Source organism: Lissotriton helveticus, chromosome 2_1, assembly GCF_964261635.1.
Source record: "Lissotriton helveticus chromosome 2_1, aLisHel1.1, whole genome shotgun sequence".
Taxonomy (NCBI): domain Eukaryota; kingdom Metazoa; phylum Chordata; class Amphibia; order Caudata; family Salamandridae; genus Lissotriton; species Lissotriton helveticus.
Genome location: NC_136059.1, coordinates 879083156 through 879102889, shown reverse-complemented (window position 1 = coordinate 879102889; position 19734 = coordinate 879083156). Strand labels below are relative to the sequence as shown.

Sequence of the window (19734 nt, the reverse complement as noted above, 5' to 3'; positions counted from 1 at the left end):
TTAGGTTCAAACATAGGTTGCATGAAGTGGCTTGGTGAGGGTGATGACTTAATCTAACCACAAGCAAGGTGAATAGCACATTGTTTGTCTTATCGTGGAAACCCAGAATGCGCACTATTGTGCCGATGGGGTGAATAAAAAGTGGTACGGTCAACTCGTGATCTGGGAGCACAATATCTTGCAAGTTTATTTGCTTTCAAGCACAAAAGGTATTACAAACAGGAAAGATGTATTTTTCTCAGTTCAAATGTTGCTTTTCACTTCTATGTGCCACTTTGTATCAAGTGTGGTTACCCAGGTATTACGTGGGTGAATCAGCACAATGCCCATAGTTTTTCACAAGCCAGATCTACTAAGATAGCCAGAGCAAGTTTGAATCAAGCATAATGCTTACTTGAAGCATGTGCCAACAAGAAGTGTCTGAGGGTCTTATTATGAGTTTAGTGGTGGGGAGCACCGCCAAACCTGTGTAGGACCCCCCTGCCAGAGCCGGAGTTTTCTCCTGGTCTGGTGGGTGGTTCTTTGGTGTACCAAGGGCGGTGCCTACGAAATTGGCCCCACTATGGGAACTTTAAAGGCAGTACCTGCTCCCTTTGTTTCCTCACCGCCACACTTTTCATGGAGGTCTCATCGCCAAGAAAAGTGTGTCTGTGAGGAAACTCATAATATGCTTGACTGGGCTGCAGTGGCCCCACAAAGCATATTGCGGCCTCAGGAGCACCGCACAACTGCCAGGGAACAGCGGTTCCCTGGCGGTTGCTGCAGTTGCAGTTGTCCCAGGGTAGCCTGAGCACCCTAGTCATAATAGGTCAGTTAGGGAGACCACCACTGTGAGTCTGGTGGGCCGTAGACCGCCAGACTCATAATAAGGCCCTTAATTTCTCCAAACATTCCACATATTGCACATATGCTGCACTGCATAGCTTGGAAAACAGCCCTTCACAACGAAGTCTTAACCACAACAAACGTTAACCACAAAGTCATTACCACGCATGCAAAATTACTATGCATGCCATTACAACGAATATGGCTTTCCAATGAATGCCATTACCATGCTTGTCATTACCACATATTTATGTGTAAGTATATAGGTACTTTTATGGTAAGTAGTCTGGAATAGTTCATTTACTTTTTAAACAGTTTGGGCAATTTTTTAATTAATCCAACTTATGAATTTAGGGTATAGGGTGGTGAATTGTATGCATTCTCAATATCTGAGTTATTTAAAACATATTTTAAATGCTAATAATATTTATATGCAAATACATTTCTACACTACATATTAGTCACGGGATGCACGGAATGTAGGGGTATGGGGGAAGTGTATTAATACTGAGGTATTTATTTAAATACCTGAATATTAATTTTTACAATAATTTAATTACTAAGAATATTTATTAACACGTGCTAAGTAATTTGTAAAACTAGAATTTATGCGCAGGATGCAAGGGATATAGAGTGGGGAAGTGTATCAATACTCAGGTATTTATTTAAATATCAGGGTATTACATTTTACAATAGTTAAAATACTACTAATATTTTTTAACACGTGCTAATAAACTTGTAACACTAAAATGTAGGCACCGGATGCAAGGAATATCAGGGTATAGGGTGGTAAAGTCTATTAATACTCAGTATTTTCTTAAATACCTGAGGATACATTTTTACAATAATTTAATTACAAATAGTATTGAAGAGCCAAGTAATTTGTAACAGTAGAGTTTAGGTACTGGACGCAAGGGATATAGGGGTATAGGGTGGGAAAGTGTATGTTTACTCAGGTATTTATTTAAATACCTGATTATTAATGTATATATCAATTAAATAATAAAAATGTAATTAACAAAAACATATTTGATCATTGAATGCTATTCCTAAGATACGGCAGAATATTAAACATATTTTCGACAAATAAAACACTTTTACATTTATAATTAATGTATTAAATAGAAAAATATGCAACACAATGTTTCTTATTAAATATGTATTAAAATATGTTTTAAATTCTGCAAAAAATTTAATAAATATGTAAAGATATTTAGTAATTTAATCCATGAGTCCTCAAAATAATTTAGTAAGGTTGGCAATTTCTCCTCATTTTGTGTAAAATAGTCAGATTCACTAATTGATGTGTAGAACTCGTCTACACACTCAAGACGTACGAAGCATAAGGCAATATGTTTTCGTAATTGAAATTGCAATTTACTGTCTACATGTAATCCTCCACTAAGAATGTTTTTTTTAATTTTATGCCAATATTCCAGTGAAAAGTGTAAAAAACATCCTTGAATTTGGGTTGTGGGGTACATTTTACAAATTATGTTAATCATTGTTAATCCAAAGTCTATTATCACTTTTCTAGGGCTTTTATCTGAGGTTTTGGTTTTTATCATTGTCAAAAATTCAGTACATGTTGAGGATTGTTTGTCAGTGAGTAAACTGTATTCTAATGTTACGGTTTTATTATTTATTTTATCATGAATAGTATCTATTTGGGTGAATGGATGGGGTGTGGATTTAAAGTACCATTCATCATCCAAACATAACTATTCTCAAGTGTTAGCAGGTTATGGGATGCGCCAAAAATGTATATTCTGTTTTGAGGGTTTCTTTGCCAGGCAGTAGGAAAGTTTCCTTAGTGAAAGTAATAGTTCTGGGGGAATATTAATATCAAAAAAGGTCTGTGGATTCACACATTGGGGATTACTTGCCTGGTTTTGTCTCGGGATCATCATTCTGAGGCTGAGAATTGCGGGTATGCCACTAGCTACATGCATGGGAATGTTTTGTGATTCCTCCCTCAAGACTGTGCCACAGGGTTCATTGGAGGTGCATGTAAGAAATTTGATTTGTTGTATATTTTTTCTTCCTTCTATCTCCATTGCAGAGGCAGAGTGTTTATGCTCGGAGGTGCTTTCACCACAGTCGCCTAGAGTAACCGCTCGCCTGTGCAATGGGATGAAAAATATTGCACAACCCCAATCACTCCTCGTCTCAGTTAATCTATCCGTACAATAAAGATAGCCACCATATTTCAGCAGTTGGTTTCCTCTACTTGATTTGACAGGCATAGCGTGTCTGGCTGCAGCCATTAATGTTGAATCTGTTGATAAAAAAGAAACAGAAAAAAGTATGTTACTGTTGTATTTTGCATTGTTTTCATTTTTGCACTCTGTTACTTTGCCTGTTTGGAAAAAAATGCAAATGGTGTTGTTACTTTGGGCTCCCTGTGGAGAAAATTAACAGTTTAGATACTCTGTTGAAAAAAGTGAAATTGCATTGTTTGTTAGCATGTTTTTCCTAGGAACAAAATATCTTTGTTACAGAAGGAGAAATGGAAATTTGAGATTTATTTACCTTTATCATGGTCTGTTTGGCTCTTTATGAGCAGGTCTATGATTTTAGTATTCTGGCTGTGTCATAGGATGAGGATGATTGTGGACTTTCACTGTTAGAGGTTTTCTGTTTGTTGGGAAAAAACATGAAATATTTTATTAGTTTTATACCCTTTGGTATTGTTTGGCTTTGGTTTTTTGATGTCATTTTTTTATGTTCACTTTCTTCAAATATGGTGTTGCCTTCTAAAGATTTTTGTTTGTTAAGGTGTGAATTTGATGGCTTTTCTCTGCATTAGGACTTTATGTTTAGCTCTGTAAAAAAATAAAAATGCAAAATGTTTTTCTTCTTTTTTTCCCCGTGTTTTATTCACCCACCCAGTCACTATCCTGCTCCTTCCCTGAGGAACGCCCCAGCAGAGTTAGAATAGTACGTTTACCCCCTGTCACTGTATAGCGCCTCCCCTGAGCAACACCCCCAGCGCAGTTAGAATAGTAAGTTTACCACCATATCTTACCAGCTCCTTTCCAGAGGAATGTCCCCAGCTGAGTTAGAATAGTAAATTTGACCCAGTCACTGTCTCGCATGTGCCCTCAAGGACACCCCCAGCAGAGTTAGAATAGTAAATGTACCCCCTGTCACTGTCCAACACCTTCCCTGAGGGACAACCCCAGCAGAGTTAGAATAGTAAATTTGCCCCCAGTCACTCTCCAGCACCTGTCCTGAGGGACGCCCCCTGTGAAGTTAGAATAGTAAGTTTACCCTCTGCCACTGTCTAGCACCTCCCCTGACGAACACCCCAGTGGAGTTAGCATATTAAGTTTACCACCATCTCTGTCCAGCACCTGCCCTGAGGAATGTTCCCAGCAGAGTCAGAATAGTACATTTACCCCCTGTCACTCTCCAACACCTGCCCTGAGGGACAACCCCAGCACACATAGAATAGTAGATTTTCCCCCAGTCACTCTCCAGCACCTGCCCTGAGGGACACCCCCAGTGAAGTTAGAATAGGAAATTTGCCCCCAGTCACTGTCCAGCACCTGCCCTGAGGGACACCCCCAGCGGAGTTAGAATAGTACATTTTTCCACAGTCACTGTCCAGCACCTGCCCTGAGGGACGCCTCAAGCGGAGTTAGAATAGTAAATTTGCCCCCAGTCACTGTCCAGCACCTGCCCTGAGGGACCCCCCCAGCACAATTAGAATAGGCAATTTGGCCCCAGTCACTGTCCAGCACCTGCCCTAAGGGGGGATCCCACTGGAGTTAGAATACTAAGTTAAAAAAACTACTTCAAAAAAAGTTGGAAAAGTTTTATTTCAGTTACAGGAAAAATGTACTTGAAAATTACTGACATTACTGTAATTGAATAGAGTACTTTTTAGCTTTCGGAATAATTTGGTAATACTGTGGATGTCTTTTCTCTTTTGTACAAATGTTGTACTTACTGTGCCTGATAGATGGCAGTGTGTGATAGATGGCAGTGACTCCTCAACAAACTGCCACTTTCCTCAGATTGTCCGAGAGACATGTGGTCATGAGCAGTGTCAGTGCACCACTTGTTACAAAATGAAGGTCGAATCAATTTTTATGTTTTTCAAGCCAAAAGCACATTTTAAACAACATTTTTTTTAATTTACGTGTAAACGTGTTTTATGTTCTAACAGGACGTGTATTTATTTTTAATGGTAGAAAAAAACATATTTCTGTTCTGCACATAGTACGACAGGTATTTTAGTTTTGGACAGACTGTATTATTAGCAATGAAAACAACTCGAACTGTATTGTTTGATTTACTCCTGTCCTATCCTACTCCTACACTTATTCCTACTTTTCTTTTCCTCCTCTCCTCTATCCTTTATCCTACCATCAACCTATAACCAGCACGGGGGGACCCTGCCGAAAATGTACACTATTAACCTCATACCTTGCAACCTCAGGCGCGGGAAACCCATATAACAATCTTTTTTGCTGTATGTATATAAAATCACACACAATTTTTTTTTTTAAGGTAAGAAAACAACGGAAGATCATTTGATATACCTTTCTTTAAGTTCTAGATGAGTTGTCTTTTGCTTTCTCTGACAATATTTAGAGGTAAAATTGTTTTGGGGGGTAATATTACAACGCTGGTGTATTTTTTATTTAATTTACAGATTTAAAAAAAAAATTCAATAACTTTTTTGTTATAAATTTTAAGTGCACAAACATTTATTTACGTACAATAACGGTATGCCCGGTAAAGGTATGCATGGTAATGGTCGTTTTAATGTATGCCTATGAGTATGCATGGTACTGATGTGCGTGGTAAAGACATGCATGGTTGAGACATATTCATGGTTTAGACAGCATTGTTTAGGCATGCGTGGTAATGCCATTCATTGTTCTGTCATACATCCCACAGCCTACATACACTCTGTGGCATATTTAAGAATGTGCCTAAACTTAGGATTATGGTGGAAAAACTACTCTGGCCTCAGTCCAAATTCGATTATAGACAGCAAGCACACTCTACATTATGGTGTCTTGGTTGTGTGTAGGGCTAGGCAGTCTGTTTTGCACAAGTGCAGGCAGCAGGCCTTTTTGAGGTCTTGCCTGCCAACACTGTAAGCACTGTTGAGGGGTATTATTTTCTATAAATGGCTTGGAGCCTGCCCATTACTTACCATTCATTGGCTTCATTTACACTCTTTTTGCTGCCTTCTAATTGGCCTGTGCTTCCGGCTTCACTTCCTTTTCATTTGTGTGGAGCATGGACCAAACACAGATTGCTTTATTTTGATTAGTGCCTGTCTGCTGCTTGCTCTTTGATTGAGGTACTATTTCTTCCCCCCTTGCATTCCCCCTTGCCCATGGTCCTTCTTCCCCCTCCCACCCACACCTCGATGTATTGCTTTATCTCCTCCCACCCACTGCCTCCCCAGGTTGCCATTTCCCCTCCCACCCACCCATTCTCTTTATGTGCCCAGGTTTTTGCTTGCCCCGCCCCAACCACCCTTTCTCCATGTTGCTTTTCCCCTCCACCCACACCTTCTCTTGATGTACCCAAGTTGATGTTTGCACCAGCCCTTATCCCTCCATCCCCTCTCCCTGTCATTGATGCTTGCCCGTACCCCCACACCCTTTGCCATTCTGCCTGAAAAAAGGACTATGATACAGCACTAGAATGGGCTCAGGCATAGTGTCTTTTTTCCAACTTTACTTTTACCCATGCTACACAGCCACACTGCTGTACAACATGGCTAAAAGACATTAGTAAAACGAATATCTCTTACATAGGTGAGACCTATTGGCTTTGCCAATGCTTGTTAATAACTACAATTCTGTGCTGCCTTCTTCGTCTTGCACAATGGATTGGGTTAACAAACAATAAATCTGTCCCAATGTCTATACAACATGGACAGTATTACTGTGTATATAACTTATTCTATAGGTCACTGGCAAATGTGTAGCAAAATATGATCTAGCAGGCCCTAAGAAAGGTTTATTCTCTGTGTTTATCATCAGTCAAATACATACAGTAAAGTTTCCTAACATTATTTTTATTTTCTTTAAATTTGTCATTAATGTAAGTTTTTATTACAATTACTTAGGGCCCAGTTAAGAGTCTGGCGGTCCATGGACCAGCTGTGGCAGTCTCGCGACCGCCCTAATACATTTCGGCGGTCAGACCGCCACATCCCCACCGCAGCTGGCAGGCAATGTGCCAAGCATATTGCGAGTTTCTTCTCCACCAGCGTGTCATGGAGATACTTACTCCATGAACACATTGGTAGAGAGTAAACAAAGGGGGCCCTGCAAGGCCCCCTGTGCCTCCTGAACACATGCAGGAACTCTTTTTGGCATTCCCATTGCAGTGCCCATTTGCAGGCCACTGCCGTGGGAACGTCAGAAACAAAGCCCGCCAGACAGGAGGAAACTCCTAATCTGGCAGATGGGCTGACCTCAGTTTTAGGAGTGCGGTGGCAGGGAGGACCCGGCGCAACACCGCCAAAGTTGTAATCAGGCACTTAATGTGTGCTGCACATTTGAGCTCATTATCCTTTCAATATTACAGCAAATAAGTCAAAGTAGGATTTACTAAACACATACTATGTGCATTGTTGTGTTGCACTTTTGAACACATTTCAATGGAGGGTTAATCAATTGTGCTCTTGCTAGATGTTACATTCACATTTTTTTTCATGGGAGTTTTCTGGGCCTCATGGTAACACATATAGGCAGACTGTGTCACATATAGTGGAGAAAATATGAAGTAACAAAGAACCCCTGACATATGAAATCTTCTAGGACAGGGCAAAACACAATGTGAATATCTTCCTAGACAGTTATAAACATCATACGCAAATACAAAATATGTGTCTCATAAATCATGTATAGACAATGTCAAACAAACATAAACAATTGAGTTGAAACAGTTTTTTAAGAAAACAAATGATCAGGTTTTATTCAATACTTCATGTATAAAGATAAAAAACAATAAAGATATTCAACATATAATATTCACTATTAAAAAGATTTAAAAATTACAAATCATGTATTTGATAATTATATTTTAAGAAGTATAATCCAATGATTAGTGCTGTGGCAAAGCTGTATATTATTCGACGCGCGTTTCGGCGTTTAGTGACGCGTTCGTCAGGAAGTAATGCCACAAATTCCTTACTTTGTTATATGGATAAGAGTAGATCAGGACGACTTCTGATGTAAAATTTCTCGATATATAATGAAGTCTTGGAGCGGTAGTAGGATTAAAATATCCTTAATGTGATACAGATATCAGAGGATATAGAATTAAAAAATCTTATAATGAGTTTGTGCAATCATGCAGCGAATGCATCATTTGCAGATATTTAAAATCGATTAGTCAGCTGATAGGGCACAGAGACTGGGATGGATGCCCTTGTTTCATTATTCCTGCGCACGCTGTGGACTGTCATAGAATGGTGGCAGTCTGGTGTTCTGTTAGATAAAATGGTATCTAGTGGAGAAGGCAGTGAGGTAATCATGTTAAACACCATGCATGATATGCATGTTAAACAATACCCTGACAGATTTTGATCGATGTGATCTTTTCAATCATCACCTGATGGTGCTGGTATTGGTAAGTGTAATCTTTACCACGTTGAATGAACAAGACCACACACACGAAATGTGATGCCTTTTTAAATACACAAAGAGAGAGCTCAGATTTCTTCATGTTGCTTTTCCCCTCCACCCGCACCTTCTCTTGATGTACCCAAGTTGATGTTTGCACCAGCCCTTATCTCTCCACTCCCTCTCCCTGTCATTGATGCTTGCCCGTACCCCCACACCCTTTGCCCATTCTGCCTGAAAAAAGGACTATGATACAACACTAGAATGGGCTCAGGCATAGTGTCTTTTTTCCAACGTTACTTTTACCCATGCTACACAGCCACACTGCTGTACAACATGGCTAAAAGACATTAGTAAAACGAATATCTCTTACATAGGTGAGACCTATTGGCTTTGCCAATGCTTGTTAATAACTACAACTCTGTGCTGCCTTCTTCGTCTTGCACAATGGATTGGGTTAACAAACAATAAATCTGTCCCAATGTCTATACAACATGGACAGTATTACTGTGTATGTAACTTATTCTATAGGTCACTGGCAAATGTGCAGCAAAATATGATCTAGCAGGCCCTAAGAAAGGTTTATTCTCTGTGTTTATAATCATTCAAATACATACAGTAAAGTTTCCTAACATTATTTTTATTTTCTCTAAATTTGTCATTAATGTAAGTTTTTATTACAATTACTTAGGGCCCAGTTACGAGTCTGGCGGTCCATGGACCAGCTGTGGCAGTCTCGCGACCGCCCTAATACATTTCGGCGGTCGGACCGCCACATCCCCACCGCAGCTGCCAGGGAATGTGCCAAGCATATTGCGAGTTTCTTCTCCGCCAGCGTGTCATGGAGATACTTACTCCATGAACACATTGGTAGAGAGTAAACAAAGGGGGCCCTGCAAGGCCCCCTGTGCCTCCTGAACCCATGCAGGAACTCTTTTTGGCATTCCCATTGCAGTGCCCATTTTCAGGCCACTGCCAAGGGAACGTCAGAAACAAAGCCCGCCAGACAGGAGGAAACTCCTAATCTGGCAGATGGGCTGACCTCAGCTTTAGGAGTGCGGTGGCAGGGAGGACCCGGCGCAACACCGCCAAAGTTGTAATCAGGCCCTTAATGTGTGCTGCACAATTGAGCTCATTATCCTTTCAATATTACAGCAAATAAGTCAAAGTAGGATTTACTAAACACATACTATGTGCATTGTTGTGTTGCACTTTTGAACACATTTTAATGGAGGGTTAATCAATTGTGCTCGTGCTAGATGTTACATTCACATTTTTTTTTCATGGGAGTTTTCTGGGCCTCATGGTAACACATATAGGCAGACTGTGTCACATATAGTGGAGAATATATGAAGTAACAAAGACCCCCAGACATATGAAATCTTCTAGGACAGGGCAAAACACAATGTGAATATCTTCCTAGACAGTTATAAACATCATAAGCAAATACAAAATATGTGTCTCATAAATCATGTATAGACAATGTCAAACAAACATAAACAATTGAGTTGAAACAGTTTTTTAAGAAAACAAATTATAAGGTTTTATTCAATACTTCTAGTATAAAGATAAAAAACAATACAGATATTCAACATATAATATTCACTATTAAAAAGATTTAAAAATACACATCATGTATTTGACAATTATATTTTAAGAAGTATAATCCAATGATTAGTGCTGTGGCAAAGCTGTATATTATTCGACGCGCGTTTCGGCATTTAGTGACGCCTTCGTCAGGAAGTAAGGCCACAAATTCCTTATTTTGTTATATGGATAAGAGTAGATCAGGACGACTTCTGATGTAAAATTTCTCGATATATAATGTAGTCTTGGAGCGGTAGTAGGATTAAAATATCCTTAATGTGATACAGATATCAGAGGATATAGAATTATAAAATCTTATAATGAGTTTGTGCAATCATGCAGCGAATGCATCATTTGCAGATATTTAAAATCGATTAGTCAGCTGATAGGGCACAGAGACTGGGATGGATGCCCTTGTTTCGTTATTCCTGCGCACGCTGTGGACTGTCATAGAATGGTGGCAGTCTGGTGTTCTGTTAGATAAAATGGTATATAGTGGAGAAGGCAGTGAGGTAATCATGTTAAACACCATGCATGATATGCATGTTAAACAATACCCTGACAGATTTTGATCGATGTGATCTTTTCAATCATCACCTGATGGTGCTGATATTGGTAAGTGTAATCTTTACCACGTTGAATGAACAAGACCCCACACACGAAATGTGATGCCTTTTTAAATACACAAAGAGAGAGCTCAGATTTCAAGATGATTCTGAATGTCCCACTCCGACTATAAACTAAACAGAGATAAGTCGGAATGCATGCCACTTAACAGCCACACCAAGAGAGAGGTACTAGGAAACTCAGGACTAGCCTGGCTACCCGGTTTCATCAAGTATCTAGGGATACAATTCGGCAAAGACCTCAAAACCACACGACCAAAATGAGAAACTAATCCTAGAAAAGATAAAAAAGCTCCTAGAGTTCTGGTTGCCCAAATTCATAAAGTGGTGGGGGAGGATAGAGACAATTAAGATGATGATCACCCCTATGATCAACTACCTGTCGGGAATGCTTCCACTTACACTCACGGACGAGTTCCACTGAAAAATGGACAAGATGATAAACAAGTTCCTATGGCGAGACAAAAAGCCGAGGATAAGCCTGAAAGAATTAAGACTAGATAAGAAACTAGGAGTACTAAACTTGGCAGATTTCAGAACATTCCAGACTGCCTTTACAGCGAAACAGGGAGCCTACTGGATCCTACCTAATCAGTATTACACGCCGGTCTGGCTCAGGATTGAGAAAGCCATACTTAACAATCTCGACCCAATAACACTCCTCACCGCAAACAAACAGACACAAAGCGCTAGCCCTATATTTAAAAACACTAGATACGCCCTGCTTAAGATAGACCAAAAAATGGAGCACAGCGTTAAAAATTCTAACTGGGAATCTCTGTGGGCAAACTGAAAGATAAAATATAGGGGAAACCTCTAGCCATAGACTCATGGAAAAGACTAGGGATCTCATACCCAGCTGGAAGAAGGGGGAAGCCCCTACACTTTCAACATGCTAAAAAAACGGCATAACCTACCAGATATAGAACTCTACAACTTCCTTAAAATCAGAACAGCCCTAACCAAATCAAAAATAACAAGACACAAACCTTCAATTATCCAGTACATGGCAAATCTGAACAAAGTAGGCCACCTGGTTTCCCACCTCTACAGACAACTCCGACCCAGTTCCTCCAAGCTTAACAATAAAACAACCAGAAACTGGAAGACCCATCTAGGTACAGCACTTAGTGAAAACATATGTGATTTATGGGTAAACTGTATTACCAGCAAATAAGCCACGCTGGCTGTCACCCCTGTATTGACAAAGCGATGACGATTATATGTTATATGTCATATGTTGTAAGTGAAAAAAACAAGAAAAATATTAAAAAAAATAATACACATACATCTCAAAGATGGACTACATCATGTTGAGTCCATTAACCGCTGTGACTGGACTGACCATTACTGCATCACCTTCCTCATCAATTTAAGGGTGACTCCTAAGAGAGCACAATCGAAGAAAATACAACAATGGAAAATAAATCTTTGGGACATAAACTGCAATGATTTATCCAACCACTGTATCAACACCTTGACTTCTCAGACCAACATGGAGGATGTCAATGTCCTCACAGAATTCTACAATACCTCTATACTGGATGTCCTTGACTCGTTTGCCCCCCTTCAACAAAAGAATTTATTGACTAAGGTCCCCAAACCCTGGTTCAATGACAACTTGAACTCTGAAAGTAGCAAACTAAGATCAACTGAAAGATCTTGGAGATCGTCTCCCTCCTTGGAGCTCCTAAAACACTTAAGATCAGTGAGGGACACATACAACAGAAGGATAAGAACCACGAAAGCTAACTTTTTTACAACTCATCTTGAACAAGCCAGAAATCGATTAAAAAAAACTGTTCGAAATCGTCAAGCAACAATCACGCAATGTATGGAACCCAATTGACACTGGAACCATCACTCTCCCAAATTGAGAAGAGTTGGCCTCCTTCTTCCTGGAAAAACTACAAGTATTGAGAACGAACTTCAATCAGCGAAGGAAATACTCCTGGAGGCCTCAGTCATCTTTCCACAGCCCCCCAGCCTAGTGACTGTAACGATCCATCTAGGCAGGTACACAAAAACAATGCCTCCTAGCACACTTTCACATCAATCAATAATAATGATATCTACAATATCCTGTCATCCCTAAACCCATCTAATCACTTAATTGACCCTCTACCTCCGATTATCTTCAAAGAGATCAAAGCCATTATTCTCCCCTTATGGGCTAAGATTGTAAATTCCTTGCTATGTCAAGGTACGATTCCTGACAGTTGGACTTGGCCCTTTTTGCAGGGTCATCCCTAAACCTTTTACCTTCCTCCTAGCCTTTTCTCTGACATGGTGTCGGTGGTTTTAGGACTCTGGGCACTTTAGCACTGCTGTCCAGTGTAAAGTGCGTGTTTCATATGGTACGATTGGTCTACACCTGTTTGGCCTATTTAATTTACCTGTCAGTCTCTTGTAAAGTGGTATCTCATATACCCAGGGCTGGTAAATTAAATGCTACTGGTAGGCTTGCAGCGCTGATTGCGCCACCCACCATAGTAGTCTTTCAAACCTATCTCAGGCCACTGCCATTGCAGGGCCTGTGCGCGCAGTGCTACTGCCGCTGTGACATGTGCCATGTCTGTGACCCCCCTTTTATTGCATGTCAGTCACCCCTAAGGTAGGCCCTAGCTAGCCCTATGGGCAGGGTGCATTGTAGGTAAAAGATAGGACATGTTCCTTAAGTGTGTGACATATCCTGGTAGTGACAAACAACCATTTAGGTTTCTCACTACTGTGGAGCTGACCTCCCATAGGAATCAAATGGGTATTCCCTGATAAGTGTTTCAGTGGTAATTCCTGTTATGAGAGGAGCAGCGTGGCCAAGTTTAGTATATATGGAATGGTAATAATAAATGCTGCGCAATGGTGTGCACAGATTTATTATAACTATTTTAGAAATGCCACTTTTAGAAGTTGGCATTTCTGTGTGCTATGTGTCTGCCTGCCTGATGTGAATTGCATGTCTGGCTTTTGAGTGACAGGGGCTGGTGAAGTGTGTGTGGCTCCAGGAGGGGTAGTGTGAGTCAGCACTAGGCTGAATGGGACATCTACATTTGGAGTAGTGGGAGGAGTAGTCCCCTGACCCTGAATAGGACTGTGCCTGCCCTGTACAATGCTGGCTCCGCCCCCTGTGGTGTGTCTGATCACCGAGCCCCCAAAGGGGAAGAGGAGCCTGGTAAACAGAGCGCTCCAATTCCAATTGGACAATCTTGAAAACTTCTTTGCTTGATTGCTCCGCTTGCTGAATGGAGGTCACAAGGAATAATTTTTTGTTTTTTTTTATAGATTGATGAAGACCACGGAGGGCTTTTTTGTAGCAAGTTTTTGCTGATTCACAATAATTTACCCGCCATAGGTGCTCCAACCTTTTGCAATTGCTTTTTTCAGCAATCAGCTCTGTGGAGAACCATGGGGCGGAGGGGGATTCTCTGCGTGACGTGGCGACTTTTGCAGGAGCAATAGTTTCCACCGTGCTTCCTATCCAGCGGTTCAACGCCACCGCATCAGTGTTCACGTCTATAGTCAGAGCTAGGGGGGCAGCTGCGAGACCAGGACAGAGGGTGTCAGCTGATATGTTATCCCATTTTCTGCGCACATATGAGGGTCTCCCATTTGTCTGGTAGTGGGATGGGAATGAGATTGAAAAGGGAATTAAAAAGTGATCCGTCCATAGCAGTGGCTGCGGAGGTTTGGCTGTCGTGTCCAGTATATTGGAAAAAATTAAATCCAGCATATGACCTGCCCGGTGCGTCGATCCAGAAATGATTTGAGTAAGGTTTACAGCTTTCAGCGTTGTGATAAGTTGAGTGGCTTGGGGGCCTATCTGCATGGACATTAAAATCACCAACTATAATATAATGTGAGTGAACTAGAGAACTTTGGACTATAAAGTCCATAAGTTCACAGGTATTTGTTGAGGAGCAATCCGGGGGTCTGTAAATAATCAGGCCGGCCAAAGACAATTGGGGGTTGATTTGAAGGCAGAAGTGTAGCCCCTCTATACCGGGGATAGTGATAGGTGTAGAGGATGCCAGTGTGTATTTGTCCTTAAAGATAATAGCTACCCCGCCACCCCTTCTATCCTCCTCTCTGTTCGAGAAGCTCATTTTGAAGCCCGGCGGTACAGCCAAAGGAATGGAGGTCATATTGTCTTCATTCAGCCATGTTTCTGTAAGAAATAAGGCGTCCCACTCAGAATCCGCCAGTAACAGCCAGATATCGTCAGCATGCCTAGGGAGGGATCTGCAATTCAGTAGGCCAGCCCTAAAGAGAGTATCAGAGGTATTAATTATAGGTTTGATTTTTGATTTTAAATATGAATTTTTTAAGGATGGACCATCACAAAATGTCTTACTACAAAGCAAGCATGACAGCGATAGATCATAATTAGCCAAGTTAAACTTAGTCGCCTGACACGATTTTTCTGTGTTCAGTGCCAATAGTTCCGACCTGTACCAAACAATCCTCTTAGTATTACTACACTCACCGGCAGCGTGGCTGGCGCTGGCCGCGGTCCAGTCGCGGACGGGCGCAGACGGGCTTGCCTTAAGCGCGCCTTCAGCGCGCCATCGGCGCGCCCGCTGCGCTCGTCCGCTGCGCTGCCTTGCTCCCATGTTATTTTATAGGAGGAGGGAGCGAGGGGGGTAGGGCGAGAGAGGGGGAGGAGTCGCGTCCCTCCGTTCAACCGGCACCAGTAGCCGTGACGGACCGGGGATCGACAAGAATCAGGGTAAGTGTAAGGGGATGTGCAAAATGAGCAAGCACACACAGTATTACATTTCATCCAAATGTAAAAGTTTTAAAACACTTCTGACACGCGGAAAGAGCAGTTCTTAAAATCAACCAGTCTCTCTTAGCATAAAGTAAGGCTCTCGCCACCAGCGCGATACATACGCTGATCACACCAGCGAGGCCTGGCTTCCCTCACCTTTTCACAGTTAATGAGGGGGAGGAGTCCCGTCCCTCCATTCAACCTGCACCAGTAGCCGTGACGGACCGGGGATCGACAAGAATCAGGGTAAGTGTAAGGGGATGTGCAAAATGAGCAAGCACACACAGTATTACATTTCATCCAAATTTAAAAGTTTTAAAACACTTCTGACACGCGGAAAGAGCAGTTCTTAAAATCAACCAGTCTCTCTTAGCATAAAGTAAGGCTCTCGCCACCAGCGCGATACACACGCTGCTCACACCAGCGAGGCCTGGCTTCCCTCAGCTTTTCACAGTTAATGAGGGGGAGGAGTCGCGTCCCTCCATTCAACCGGCACCAGTAGCCGTGACGGACCGGGGATCGACAAGAATCAGGGTAAGTGTAAGGGGATGTGCAAAATGAGCAAGCACACACAGTATTACATTTCATCCAAATTTAAAAGTTTTAAAACACTTCTGACACGCTGAAAGAGCAGTTCTTAAAATCAACCAGTCTCTCTTAGCATAAAGTAAGGCTCTCGCCACCAGCGCGATACACACGCTGCTCACACCAGCGAGGCCTGGCTTCCCTCAGCTTTTCACAGTTAATGAGGGGGAGGAGTCGCGTCCCTCCGTTCAACCGGCACCAGTAGCCATGACGGACCGGGGATCGACAAGAATCAGGGTAAGTGTAAGGGGATGTGCAAAATGAGCAAGCACACACAGTATTACATTTTATCCAAATTTAAAAGTTTTAAAACACTTCTGACACGCGGAAAGAGCAGTTCTTAAAATCAACCAGTCTCTCTTAGCATAAAGTAAGGCTCTCGCCACCAGCGCGATACCCACGCTGCTCACACCAGCGAGGCCTGGCTTCCCTCAGCTTTTCACAGTTAATGAGGGGGAGGAGTCGCATCCCTCCGTTCAACCGGCACCAGTAGCCGTGACGGACCGGGGATCGACAAGAATCAGGGTAAGTGTAAGGGGATGTGCAAAATGAGCAAGCACACACAGTATTACATTTCATCCAAATGTAAAAGTTTTAAAACACTTCTGACACGCGGAAAGAGCAGTTCTTAAAATCAACCAGTCTCTCTTAGCATAAAGTAAGGCTCTCGCCACCAGCGCAATACACACGCTGCTCACACCAGCGAGGCCTGGCTTCCCTCAGCTTTTCACAGTTAATGAGGGGGAGGAGTCGCGTCCCTCCGTTCAACCGGCACCAGTAGCCGTGACGGACTGGGGATCGACAAGAATCAGGGTAAGTGTAAGGGGATGTGCAAAATGAGCAAGCACACACAGTATTACATTTCATCCAAATTTAAAAGTTTTAAAACACTTCTGACACGCGGAAAGAGCAGTTCTTAAAATCAACCAGTCTCTCTTAGCATAAAGTAAGGCTCTCGCCACCAGCGCGATACACACGCTGCTCACACCAGCGAGGCCTGGCTCCTCACTTCTTGGAGAAATGCGCGCAATTGCGCGCTCCAACAACGCTGAAAAAATTACAGTCTTTGCTGGGTTTCTTAAATTTCGGGAGGACATACATTCCGGAATATGCCCAGCGTATCAAGCCTTTGTATGTTTTGATACAACCAACTTTTTCCAAATCATGCTGGCTGCCTGAGCACTTGGCCGTTTTGCAATCCTTGCAGGCTGATCTGCTCGCTTCTAAATTCTTACTGACTCGTGATAACCACACCAACCTGGTGATAAGAATTATTCCTGGGACAGTGGGTTTCACGTACCTCACTTTTAATGAAGGAGACACAGTACCTATTGCTTACAAGTCACACTTGTACACTTCGGCTGAAATGCGGTTTTCCACTGTGGAGAAAGTATTAACGGCTGTGCAGATGGCGATTCTTAAGGAACGTGCTCTGTCACAGGGAATACGCATGTTGGTTGTTACACCCTGCCCACATTTAGAGGCAGTTACGAAAGCCAGTGTACCAATTTCTAAAGCTTTGCACCCTCGGTGGATTCAATGGGCTGCTTCCTTGACGTCCATGGATGTCACGTTTATTTTTGACGCCTCTTTACAGTCGCAAGAGTACTTGCAGTATGAATTCGTTCATCCTACTCCTCTGGCTATGCGACCTTTGGAGAACTTCCATTGCATCATTTACACTGATGGTTCGGCGCAGGTTGCGCATGGCTCTAAACACGCCTACGTTTCCGCATGCGCCATTGTGGTCGGTGCCATGGTGAACGAGTAGTGCACACGCAGACTCTAGGGGACTGCACTGCACAATTGGCAGAGCTTCGTGCTTTAATGCTTGCATTGGAGTACGCTGATCCTATTGTGACGACTCTTATTGTGAGTGATTCTTACTACTGTGTCCAGTCTTACAATGAAAACTTGTTCTTTTGGATTCAGAATGAATTTCGTGATTCCAATGGTAGCACAATAAAACACAAGATGATCTGGGTTCGAGTGGCTGAGCTTAAGGCTAAGTTGCCTCTCGTTTTTGTGATTCATACTCTCGGCCATCGGCGCGTAGGAGTTCACGCTGTCGGTAACTCGCTTGCTGATGAAGCAGCGAAATCAGCGGTGTCTAAGTATTTAGTTGCAGCAGTTACACGGTCCAAAAGTAAGATTGATGATAACATCTTGGCGGCTGTTGCTGCCACTGAGAAGGAAGGTAAACATCCTACGGGGTTACCTTCGAAGTACACATACCACTTAAGTCCCGGAAAGGTTCCTTTTGTGAAAATTCCTGATGTTGGTGAACGTTTAATTCCCAACTCGGATCGCAGGGCTGGCTTAATTACAGCGGCGCATGAAGGTGTGGCGTCTGCGCATGCGGGCGTCTCGGCCACTGTAACTCAATTACAACAGCGTTTCTGGTGGCGGAGGACTGTACCAACAGACGCGTGATTATGTCCTTCAATGTGACATTTGCCAGCAGATTAAACCTTCGACTGCTACGCGTCCACCACAGACACAGTTGTACATATCTAATAAGCCACTTGGTTGTGTTTATTTAGATCACTGCGGTCCTTTTTCCTCTGATAATGCGTATAAGTACATCTTAGTAGCAGTTGATTCATGCACACGCTTTGTGTGGGTATGGCCCCATCGCAGCGCTGATTCACGGACTGTCATTAGAGATTTGCGTGTCTTTGTAGGGATTTTTGCCTGTGGTACCTTCCACTCGGATCAGGGTCCGGCTTTCGCCTCTAAGGCGTATAAGGATGCCATGACGTACAGACCTGAGAGTAATAGTGTAGTGGAGCGAATGAACCGTGACTTAAAGCAATCTTTGACAGCTCGAGTTATGGGCACTGGCAGAAACTGGCTGGCCCACCTCAATGGCATTCAGCGTGCTCTTAATAATCTCCCTAGAAGGTCTCTGGGTGGGCGGACCCCATACAAAATGTTCTTTGGCATCAAGATGTACGTCCCTGACCTTGATGGTCTAGACTGCGTGGTTCGCACCACAACCTTTGACGTAGATGAACATTGCAATGTTTTACAGGATCTACGAAAGACCAGAGAGAGTCTTGCAAAGGAACATTTGCCCTCCACATCAGATGTTGCGTTGCAGATCCCGGTAGTTGGCTGGCTACCCCAGGTTGGAGAACTGGTTCGAGAGAAGATCGATAACAAGAAAGAATTTGGACCTTCCTATCGAGCTCCGGTTCCAGTCCTTGGCGTAAAGGGCACGAGAACAGTCATTTTACCCCCTCTTCCAGGTCGTAAGGAAGATAGGTTTATCTCCATTGACAATGTCAAGATACACAGAGTGGCCGATTCTTCATAGTATGACACCGGCAGTCTCCTGTCCTTCCATTGTGAGAAATTCAGTTTTGGCCACTGCTTCTAATCCTGAAACTGAAGTGGCCATCGAATTACCTTCACATTCCAGTCCTTTATTAAGTACTTTGCCTGGTACAGACCACGATGAGATCGATTACACTTACCCCACTGACTTATCTATGCCTGACCTGCAAACACGTTTAGCCACTGAATCAAGGTTTTCATTTGACACTGTTTCCATTGCTTCGAAAAAACCCTCACAGTTTGCAGTTTATGCCACTTTATTTAAAAAACATTTTTTGATTCCCCCTTGGACATATATTTGGCTGGTACTTTTCTCAATTTACCTTTTTATGTCAATTGGTTTTGTGTTTTCTTTTTTTCGAATCATCAATGGACACTATGTCGAGGAAAGAACATGCAT

The 19734-nt window shown here is 42.4% G+C and overlaps 1 protein-coding gene across 1 annotated transcript in view; it reads left to right on the top strand.

Annotated features, from left to right (window-relative positions):
• The window catches only part of FBN2 (fibrillin 2), a 1174837-nt gene that overhangs the window by 145335 nt on the left and 1009768 nt on the right, over nt 1-19734 (top strand). The gene's annotated exons all lie outside the window — the stretch shown is intronic.